This window comes from Orcinus orca, chromosome 6, assembly GCF_937001465.1.
Source record: "Orcinus orca chromosome 6, mOrcOrc1.1, whole genome shotgun sequence".
Lineage (NCBI taxonomy): Eukaryota > Metazoa > Chordata > Mammalia > Artiodactyla > Delphinidae > Orcinus > Orcinus orca.
In genome coordinates this window covers 61644635-61656856 of record NC_064564.1, presented here as the reverse complement: position 1 = coordinate 61656856, position 12222 = coordinate 61644635, and the positions used below count along the sequence as shown (strand labels likewise).

General features: G+C 36.1%; 1 protein-coding gene across 23 annotated transcripts in view; it reads right to left on the bottom strand.

Annotated features, from left to right (window-relative positions):
* PTPRD (protein tyrosine phosphatase receptor type D) overlaps nt 1-12222 on the bottom strand; it is a 2143853-nt gene that overhangs the window by 1002962 nt on the left and 1128669 nt on the right. For all 23 annotated transcript variants that reach the window (XM_049711289.1, XM_049711292.1, XM_049711307.1 and 20 more), the window contains exon 8: nt 4778-4811. The gene's annotated coding sequence lies outside the window, so the exon portion shown is untranslated. The remainder of the gene's footprint in view (nt 1-4777; nt 4812-12222) is intronic.

The following is a 12222-nucleotide window of genomic DNA, read 5'->3' as shown; positions in this document are numbered from 1 at the left end:
AAGCACAGTGGGTCTTGGAGTCAGCCATATCTGGTATGGGAGACTGAACCATGTGTCAAGGTATTTGTGCACTGGTTTTATTGCTTCCTACAGTGACTTTGGGTTTGGACATTTGTTTTGACCAACGAGAATTTAGCAAGCATGCTGCAAAGTGAGGCACTTGCAGTGTGGCTTTTTCCTTGGAACACTTCTTGGAATTGAGCTGCATGCTATGTGAAAGTATAAGCTATTCTACTAGAGATGAAGGTCATGTGGAGAGCGTCTGGAGGATGACTCATCATGTAGAAAGAGGAGACACATGAAAAACAGACCTCCTGTTAAGTGCCTACTTGAATGTAGCCACATAAGTGACCCCAGCCAACTTCAGACAGAGCAGAATAACTGCCCAGTAAACCTACAGAATCATGAGGAATACCAAATGGTTATTTTAAGCCACTGAGATTTAGGGTGGTTTGTTACACAGAAATAGATAATTGACATATCTTGGATCAAATTCAGGTTCCATTACTTGTTTAGCTATGCAACTTGGGCTAGTTGTTGAAGCTTTCTAATCCTCACATTTTCTAGCTCTACATTATAACAATAATTATATGACCTCATAAGATTATGAAATGGAAAAAAATAAAGTAATAAAAATAAAGAATTTAGTGCAATGCCTTAGCCATTGTAAGCGCTTAATGAACAGCAATTTTTATGATCAATTTCATCACCTCAACCATCACCACCACTATGACGATCATCACCACTAACACCGATGCCAATACCAACATCACTAACATTGCCACAAACACCTTCCTGCTATCTAATGCTTTCACGATGCTCTTTGTGTCTACTGACATAATAAAAATCAATCTTTCCCAACTAAGACATTTTTTAAGCCTCATATACAGGCAAAACTTCTTTCTTTACGGTCAGTGATGATGCAAAGCAATGAAAGTAACTCATTTAGATATGCCTTCACATTATTTCATTAGTTTACTACAGAGATAAAGAAATTTAGCAAGATCACTCAGAAAGTAAATGGAATAGTCACATTTGAACCCATGTCTTCTTGCCATGAATACTGTCTTTTAAAGAATTCTGGCTATTCTAAAAACAAGAGCCTCCCATGAAAAAGGAATTTTCATAAAGACATATATTTTGTAGTGCTTACTGCTCTATTTCTACCACCTCGTGCTTAGAATCTGCTCTAGAAACACTTGTTAAATACATTAATCAATTGACAGTTGATAAGTAGTTTAGCAGAGCATGGGTTCTGGAGCCAGAATATCTTACACCGGAAAATCCCAGTTCTATCATTTACCAGCTACTTGGGAAATTTAACATTTTTGTTCCCCATTTTCCTTAGATGTAAAGTGGATAACAATAGTACATATTATCTAAGACTTTTTAGGGCATATGAAACTCTCAGATCAGTACCTGACTAATAGTAAGCATCGTATAATACCTAGTATTGATCATTATTATTTTGTTGTTATGTTGAGCTCTATTGTTATGCAGAATAGTACATATAAAATATTAATTTAAAGAAGAGGAATATGTTTACATATTGAAAGAAAGCCAGGAAAGAATGCAGCGTGTGGTCTAAAACAATGGCTTCCAAGCTCTGTTCTCAATTAGAACCATCGGATGATTAATAAAATTCCGATTCCTGCCCAATTCACTCTCTTCCTCAATTCTCTGTATTTATAACAATTGTACCAAAGGATAATGTTTGCACAGTCAAGTTAGGAAAGCACTAAAATCAAATTAATTTTAATAGTGCAAGTTTAAGCACGCTATGATATGATTAGGTAAGATATTTTGGAGTACAGGGATTTTTCCTTTGCCCTTCAAATCCAATCAGGTGAGGAGTTGAATATTCTACCCAGGGTTCACACCACATGCCATTTGGATGTCTCTTCTCTTCTTTTGCTTCTCCCTTCTCTCCCCTCATACTTAGAGAGAAGGCAACTACTCCTCAGTCAGTGATACTGCCTCTCCTGAATGTGAGGAAAAACTTATGGGGGTCGGTAGGCCCTTGCTACTCAAAGTGTGGTCCATGGAGCAGTAACATTGACAGTGTGTTAAAAATACAAATCTCAGGTCTTAACGTAGGGCATTGGTTCTCAACTCCAGTTCCCCATGGAATCACCAGGAAGCTGGACCATTAATCTTTGGATGCCAGGCTCCACCCAGGAAACTGCGTTAATTGTTCTGAGGTGGGCCCAGGTGGTAACTATTTTTTCTCAAATCCTCGGGTGGTTCTGACATGTAGTTGGGGTGGAAACACACTCATTTCGAGGAAAGAGAGCAGAAAACTTCAGATTGATTTTAGAACTTCTCCTTCCATGGCCTTCTCCAGGCTCCTAGGAGAATCCAGGTTCCAGAACGTCCTTTAGATTTCCTTACACCACTGGACAAGGAATTCTTGGCTTATTATTCAGGGCTACTGACCCACCTTGCCTAGTCTGATTTCTATCCTGCTTTCTTGATAATCTCCATGGAATCTGAATAAGCTTAACTATTAGACTAGCTAACATTCATAATATCAATAGAACACTGTACTGCATTTTCAATGCAAAAGTCAAGTACTTTCAAGCACAGCAATGCTGGTAATGTTTACTTATATTAGGGTTAGGACTCCAACCCCCATGACCATCATTGCTTTTTATAATTTTACTGTTGCAGGGTGATGATATTATGGCCTCTGAATGGACTGCAATGTTTTAAAAATGCATCTTGTTTTGTAACATCTTATACTTCATGCACTTGAAAATTATTTAACTCAAACAAAATGACTTTCTTTAATCCTTCACAGTTTACCATGGATTAAACAGTTAATGAGAGGGAAGCTAGACTTTGGGGGCTAGCAAGATCCAGTTCACTTTGTGGGTGGCTGAAATAAAACCGGCAATTTTCTCTAATCTTAAGATTCATCTTTACAAAGTGAAATAAGAGCACTAAAGATCAAATCCGAATCAAATGCTTGAAAAGTCACCTCTCAACTGAAATTCCTTGAATAGGGAGTAGAAGAAGAGAATTATTTATATAGTATCTTGCCGTTTCTTGAACCAGCCGCTTTAGCATTACTTGAGAACTTATAGAAATACATATTCTTGAGCTTTAATTTAGTCCTACTGGATTAGAATCTACATTTTAACAAGATAGCCCAGGTGCTTCCTAGGCACATGGAAGTTTGAGAAACATTAGTATAGTATACATTGGACTCACATATTTTTTTTCCTCCAACATTTGTTCTTCCCTAAATCAAACCCCATACAGCTTCTCATACCTTTGCCCGTTCCTCTTTTTTATCCAAGCTCTTTATGAACTTTTCTTTCATCTCCAAATTTCTTGTTATCCCTCCCCCAATTGCCTGCCTCTCTGGCCATGTCTTATAGGCAGCGGCAGGATGATATACAAAGGCACACTTTCATTAATTTTTTTCTTTATTGCAGTTGAATAAGAGAGGAAATAGTGAAACTTTTTGTCCGTCTACTCTAAACCAATAAACTCTCAAAGAAGTAAAATGGGTAATGTCCTGATGCAAAGTCTTCTCCTTGTAAGTCTGAAAATGCAGAGAGTCCATGAAAATACCAGTTTCCCAGTATTTTAAAAACATACAAATATGTTCAGTTTGTTCCTCCAAGATAGAGATAAAAGGGTACCAACTTCTTCAGAGATGAATTAGATTGATACAAACCACACCCACTCATCTTAGTTTTCAATGACCAATCATGATAATCCAAGGCAATTATGTAAGTTAAGATACAAATTCCTTTTCTACTTTCACTTCTTTTAAGAATAATAGCAAAAAAACAAAAATAATTATCTGTGCCAGTAAGTGTTGGGTGTTTCACTATCGATATAAACACTATAAAACATTCCTTCTAAATACTTAAACAGTAACTAACAAGATACTATTTTTATAATTGATTGAGAGATTTTGATTGAGAGTGTGAATAAGTGAAGCATCTGTGAAAACAAACATCTCCATTGACATAATGTGGTTGAAAACTAAATTCTTTGTTTTAATTGAAAAAGAAGAGAAGAAACAAAACATCTTTAAAAATCTAATGTATTGCCAGAGAAAACCTCTTTCAAATTTCCTTTCTTGAGGGCACACCATTGCAGCATATATTTTATTATCATTATTATCTTTCACAACATGTAGTACCATGTTTCATTCTCCCACATGTAATATTACCCAATAGAAATCCCCAAAAGGAGCCACAGTACATTCATAACAAAGACAACTGTCTTTCAACTTCTGCTTTCCAATATGATTTAATCAGGTATGAAACCGGAAAAATGAGAATCAGCCTGTCCATCATGGCCATGATCATTAATACCTCCATGAAATGAGGGGAGAAAAGAGAAACATCTGCTTCTTCTTACCAAACTTCCAGATAATTTAAAACTACTCAAAAATTATTTCTTTAAAAGACATTCTACTGCCTCTGATAGCGTGAACACTTGTATGTTTTCTCAGGGTCAACCCTGGGCAAGCAGATGGGACAAGTGAAATGGAAAACATTTGGAAAACAGTAGCCGTTCCTAGGCTCCTGATATATGTGTACAGGAGGCTCTCTGATTTCCAATTTTGGCTCAGATCAGAAGAAAAAAGGTAAGGGTAACATCCTTGAAAAAAAAGCTCAGTCTACTCTAGGGCACGCCTGACTTTCAATCCATTTAAGTGCTCACATTTTTATGGGTTTTAAAGGTGACATAAATCCCTTTGAATCTTAGAACGGAAAACATTCAATGCAGATTGAAAAGAGAAAAACCGACTTACCACAGTAGTTCAGTTAATTGACAGGCACCATCATCTGAAACAACAAAAACATATTTTGATATTACAATCATAAAAACTACCAAACTTTTCAAATTGTCTTAAAGCACATACTGTGAATTTATATACAGAAGCAAAACTAAGTAAGCAATGAAAATATCTTATCTGATCTAAATCATTTAGTTTTTTTCAGATGAAAGTGTTTCATCCCCACTATATTAGGTCCAAATTAGGTAACTGCTTGTTTTTCAAAATCTTTTGAATACACACACTGGCATATGTATATTTCAGAACATTTTCTTCTGGTGTTCAAGTTTAAAAGGTAGGCAGAAATACAGAGTCTCCTGTATAATACAATCTTGGTTCTGACATGAATGCAATCATGACACACTTATGCAAATACACAGCTCTGATAATGCCATATAAATTAGTTCACTGAACTCAAAAATTATCTCTATTGTCTATACAGAAAAAAGCTATAGTATTTATCACAGTGCTCAGCAGCTTTAGTCAGCTTCTCCTATTCTCCCTAAGATTCTCTCCCCAAATTCTCCAATACACCCTCCTTCTACTTTTCAGGTTGATCTCCCACTATTTTCCCTTGTGCCGTGTCCTCACACCCTACATTAAACATGTACTTTCTTTTCTTTAACAATATTTTAATTTGCCCCTTTTTTCGGCCTCAATATTCTTTCTACCCAATCTTTAGGTCCACCTCAAATAACGTCTCTCAGTGAAGCTCGTCTTGATGCCCAAAGAAGGAATGCGTCTTCTTTTTCTAGGTTTTCCCACCATATGTTGTACCTTATAACCATCTTCTGTTAAAAGAATAGTTGCATGGCACCTGTTTCTGCCAATAAAGCTTTAATTTTACAGGACTATTAATATCTGTTATGAATGAAACACTTTAGTTTCATGAAAAAACAAATTAAGAAATTGAAGAAAATTTCCTCTCTTGATAAATGACTTTTTAGGCAAGTTCTTTAATACTTTTTATACCATATGGGAATGCATTTTCTCTTTTGTTGTAATATTTTAAAAAAACATTTTTTTTTTGCAGGCTTGAATTTTGTATGGAAAGGTGATAATACTTACTAGACCTCTAATTAGCACTGCATATGTCTGAAATTAGTGTTTTGAAGAACAGTGACACATTTGCCTTCAACCATGAACATGGTCACCCCAGCAGCAAGGCTGACATTAGTAGCATAATCTTAGGAAAAAAAAAAAATCTCTTTATGTAGAATGAAATGATAACATTGCCTTGTTGGTAATTTTTTTTTTTACTTCTGGCCAATTAATTATGTCAGATCAGACTGCCTATGTGAAGCATGCAGGTGTATTACACATTCACAATATCTCATCCTTCATTCTCCTTATAGGCCCACAATCACTTTGGGCTTCAAAATGTTGGCAAAGAATTCTGTGCAATTGCTCATATCAGGTTTCTTTTTTTTTTTTTTTGTAGTATGCGGGCCTCTCACTGCTGTGGCCTCTCCCGTTGCGCAGCACAGGCTCCAGACGCACAGGCTCAGCGGCCATGGCTCATGGGCCTAGCCGCTCCGTGGCATGTGGGATCTTCCCGGACCAGGGCACGAACCCCGCGTCCCCTGCATCGGCAGGCGGACTCTCAACCACTGTGCCACCAGGGAAGCCCCTGGGTTTCTTTTCTTTTTTCCCTAGATGATTATAACTTGGCTATCCATCTATTTTATTAAAGACTTTCTTATTGTTTTCATATAACATATTAAATATCCAGAAAAAGTACCATTGAACTGAATAATTAAATTTTAAATTACAGATGTAAACATTTTAATGTGGATATTTAAAATAAGAGCAATGTTTCTTCATTTGGTGAGAGGGAGAACTTCATTAGATTCTTTGTGCCTAAACCTAGAATGTGATATTTCATCTTCAGAATTATGTGTTCTTTATTCCAACCCTCTACAGTTCTTTTCACAGGAAGAACAACGGTATAACACATAATTAAGAAAAAATATATATATATATTTAAATTGTGATTCAGGGAAGCTCCTAAAGTAAAATAATACTCAGTAATTGAACATGTGTTGATCGTTGAGTCTACAACCAGGTCATTAGTGGACACTTTCCCCTACAAGGGTCAAAGTTACCAAAGTGTTTTAGCATGAGTAAGTAAGATATCATTATGGAAGTACCTTCAGAAATACTAATAAAAATGAATTTGTATTTAATTGAGTTTAGATATAATTATTAATATCTGGCAACCTATATGACTTTGATTTCCTTCAAAAATAGAGTGTGGACTTTACATACTGGTTGGTTGAGGCTGGCACTTGTAGATAAGGAAGCAAAAAAATGTCAGTGGTAAGCACCCTGGAATTTATTGTTGCCTTGCTCTTCTGTGCCAGACATAATGCAAATATAGCTGGGCTAGGAACTTCAGGGATGGGTGGCTTCTTGAGAATAATGATCTGACGGTAGTCTCCTGTTTCATTCAAAAGACAACCAAAATTTAACAAAGAAAATCCCATTAGAAGAAAATGTTTAGCAGGGAATGTTCTCATTGATATCTGTTCCAGGGATATGTCAACAAAGATTTTCTTTCACTTGAGTGGAATTGCCAAAGAACAGGACCAACCAAAATCTCTATTTCTATTGAATAGTACCAGAAATATTTTCAATTATCTGTAATTTCTAACATTTTCATCTAATCCACTAACTTTGTTTATCCATATTTTCTATCTTTCTTTCCTCCCTCCCTTCCTTTTTGTCAAATATATTTTCCATTCCCTTTTTTTCTTCTGCATTTTGATCAGGTCCTGAGAATGGCATCCACAAAACATGGAAATCCTTCCACATAAAACAGATAACTAAGTGTATACTAAGTGTATAATTGATGGAGAAGAAAGAAGATCCTATCAAAAACTTTAGAACTTTTGTTTTGACTCTGGAGTTGCTGGCACAAGTGTGAGAATAGAGTCATCCCAAATAAAATGGTTTATGGGTAGCACATGCACCTATATGTGTTTTTTTCTTAAAAGAAGTTTTCTGAAGACTTTTCATATGCAAATTTATTCAAATAGCATCTACAATTAGCCATCCACCTCTCTATATCTGACCATTTAATTCTCATAAAGGGCATCTATTTTCTAAAAAATAATCCTAGTGTTTGAATGCAGGAACAGAATACTAAATTGGATATAATTCCAGTATTGTGATCATATTATTTGTTAGAAAATGAAATGAAGAATAAATTAGATATGTATTACTGCCTTCTCTGTATTTCTCTGTAAGCAGGTGGTAGGAATAAGCCAGCTATTTCTGTATTTACTTGTAGAACCAATTATAGAAATAATTATGAAAACAAATGCAAGTAGGTACCGACACCGGGCACAGAAAATTATTTTAGCAATGAAATTCCTGAGTTCCAATAACATCACTGAAACACATGCCTGCATATATAATACATACATATCATATGTATCTCTATGTATCTCTGACATACATATACACACATGCATATACATATATAGATACAGATATATACGTAGGTGGCCAGAGGAATTCTCCTTTCTAATTTTATTAGATTTTCTCTTAGCATTTCCTTTTCTTCATACCAAAACTCCAGTCCTCATTTTTCATATCATGCATGAGCAAGTGCAGGACTTGAGCAGAAGTGACAGAAAATGATGGTAACAGGGAAAGGAACCAAGAGTGAAAGGGAATTGGTATGACTAAGCCTCACTACATATATTTCATAAACAGCCTCTGATCCAAAGCCCAGAATACACTTCTTTATTAAAAAACAAAAAAGGTTAAACATTAGGTTTTACTTTTTTCTCCTGAAGTACAAATTACTCTTATTTTGGTCATAATTAATTGTGAATTATTTATCATTACTTACAGAGCTAGGTAAAAATACAAATTAAAGTAGCTCCATTTTGGTCAAAAAGATGCATCAGATATTGTAAACCAACAACAATCTCACTACAAAAAACTTTAGAAAACTGGATAAAATATAACAAATATTCTTTGAATCATATAACTGAGCAAAATATATTAAGGAGATCTTCAGCGGCCAAAATTAAAGAAAGAAGTAGAAATGACTGGTATGGAGTTACTGATCTTTTGGCTCTCTGGGACATTTACCAGTCTTAGCCAAGAGCCTTGGGATTTCACGGACAAGATATTAAAATGTCTCTTATGAAAATTTCCCACACAGGTGTGGGGTTTGAAATGGTACTATTGACAAGACAGAGAAATTCCACAGACAGAATTTAACAAAAAACTATTCCCAGGCTTGTACCTGAGAATAAAACTTAAAGCTAAGAAAGAACTTAAGCTAGAAGGTATAAGATCCAAATTTATTAAGAAAAAAAAACAAAAACTACCAAAAAAAAGAAATATTATGTATAGAAATAACTGAATAAATTAAAAGCTCAAAACAAAATGATATAAATAAACACAAATATATCAGTAACCATAATAAATGTATTGGTTTACAACCTTCAGAGTTCCCAGGTGAAATTTGACATTGGCCCCCATACACAGAGGGCAGGGACAGACCAAGAAAGAGACAGGCCACTTCAGAGTGGCAGGTGGCAGTTTTAATACACAAGGGAACTTGTCTTGGGCGGCCACAAGATGAGTAGACCTCCACACCAACCCTACAGAATCTTAAGTTTATATAGAGGCCTTCCTGGGGTTCAGTCACATGTACAGTCCAGATGGTCTCAACAGCACAGTACTATTTCAAGGTTGTGTCCTTGAAATGCAAATGAATTTAAATGCTAGTTGAACACAGAAAATTCTCTTACTCTCCTTTCCTTCTTCCCAGGATTGTATTACCCTTCATCATCACCTCTTGTCACCACCAGTAGTATCTACTTGCTCTTCTCCCAGTTCTACCAAAGAACAGATTAGTCTCAAAGGTTCTCCTCTGTCTAATGTTTTCCAAACAAACAAAGCTATTTTATAAATTTTTAAGTGTTTTTACTTCTAGAAGTAGATACGAAAGAAATAAAAGGGAAGATTATCAAATATATAAGTAGCAAGGGAAAAAGCTCTTAGTTTCATCTAGGGTGACCAACTTGTCCTGATTTCAAAACTGAAAGTCTCAAGTCCAAGTCCCAGATGCAAGGAATCCACCCTTCATAATAGTCCCAGTAAACTAGGATTGTTGGTTTCTCTAGATTTTGAGCTAGCCTCTGGTATGTGTCATGTCCTTAGAATATAAAGGACTAGGGCTTCCCTGGTGTCTCAGTGGTTGAGAGTCCACCTGCCGACGCAGGGGACATGGGTTCGTGCCCCTCCAGGAAGATCCCACATGCCGCGGAGCGGCTAGGCCCATGAGCCATGGCCGCTGAGCCTGCGCGTTTGGAGCCTGTGCTCCGCAACGGGAGAGGCCACAGCAGTGAGAGGCCCGCGTACCGCAAAAAAAAAAAAAAAAAAAAGAATATAAAGGACTATAGATTTTTACTTTTTTGTCCCCTCTTTTTGCCCTTTCTTTCAGCTTTTGAGGTCCCTGCCTTTTCACTATACACACCTCCAGGCATTTCCATGAAAAGACTGGCCTTCTCGCCACTCTTATTCAACATAGTTTTGGAAGTCCTAGCCACAGCAATCAGAGAAGAAAAAGAAATAAAAGGAATACAAATTGGAAAAGAAGAAGTAAAACTGTCACTGTTCGCCGATGACATGACACTATACATAGAAAATCCTAAAGATGCCACTAGAAAACTACTAGAACTAATCAATGAATGTGGTAAGGTCTCAGGATACAAAATTAATTGACAGAAATCTCTGGCATTCCTACACAGCAACAATGAAAAATCAGAAAGAGAAATTAAGGAAACACTCCCATTTACCATAGCAACAAAAAGAATAAAATACCTAGGAATAAACCTGCCTAAGGAGGCAAAAGACTTGTACTCAGAAAACTATAAAACACTGATGAAAGAAACAAAGATGACATAAACAGATGGAGAAATATACCATGTTCTTGGATTTGAAGAATCAATATTGTGAAAATGACTATACTACCCAAAGCAATCTACAGATTCAATGCAATCCCTATCAAACTACCAGTGGCATTCTTCACAAAATTAGAACAAAAAATTTTACAATTTGTATGGAAACACAAAAGACCCCAAATAGCCAAAGCAATCTTGAGAAAGAAATACAGAGTTGGAGGAATCAGGCTCCCCGACTTCAAACTATATCACAAAGCTACAGTAATCAAGAAAGTATGATTCTGGCACAAAAACAGAAATATAGGTCAATGGTACAAGGCAGAATGCCCAGAGATAAACCCACACACATATGGTCACCTAATTTATGACAAAGGAGGCAAGAACATACAATGGAGAAAAGACAGCCTCTTCAATAAGTGATGCTGGGAAAACTGGACAGCTACATGTAAAAGAGTGAAATTAGAACACTCCCTAACACCATACACAAAAATAAGCTCAAAATGGATTAAAGACTTAAATGTAAGACCAGACATTATAAAACTCTTAGAGGAAAACATAGGAAAAACACTCTTTAACATAAACCACAGCAAGATCTTTTTTGACCCACCTCCTAGGGAAACGGAAATAAAAATAAACAAATGGGACTTAATTAAACTTAAAAGCTTTGCACAGCAAAGGAAACCATAAACAAGACAAAAAGACAACCCTCAGAATGGGAGAAAATATTTGCAAATGAAACAACAAAGGTTTAATCTCCAAAATACACAAACAGCTCATGGAGCTCAATATCAAAAAAGCAAACAATCCAGTTAAAAAATTGGTGGAAGACCTAAATAGACATTTCACCAAGGAAGACATACAGATGACCAAGAGGCACATGAAAAGATGCTCAACATCACTAACTATTAGAGAAATGCAAATCAAAACTACAATGAGGTATCACCTCATGCCAGTCAGAATGGCCATTATCAAAAAAATCTAGAAACAATAAATGCTGGAAAGGGTGTGGTGAAAAGGGAACCCTCCTACACTGTTGGTGGGAATGTAAACTGATACAACCACTATGGAGAACAGTATGGAGGTTCCTTAAAAAACTAAAAATAGAACTACCATATGATCCAGCAATCCCACTACTGGGCATATACCGTAAGAAAACCATAATTCAAAACGGGACATGTACCACAATGTTCACTGCAGCACTATTTACAATAGCCAGGACATGGAACCAACCTAAATGTCCATCGACAGGTGAATGGATAAAGAAGATGTGGCGCATATATACAGTGAAATATTACTCATCCATAAAAAGATACAAAATTGAGTTATTTGTAGTGAGGTGGATGGACCTAGAGTCTATCATACAGAGTGAAGTAAGTCAGAAAGAGAAAAACAAATATTGTATGCTAACACATATATATGGAATCAAAAAAAAAAAAGGAACTGATGAACCTAGTTGCAGGGCAGGAATAAAGAGACAGACATCAAAAATAGACT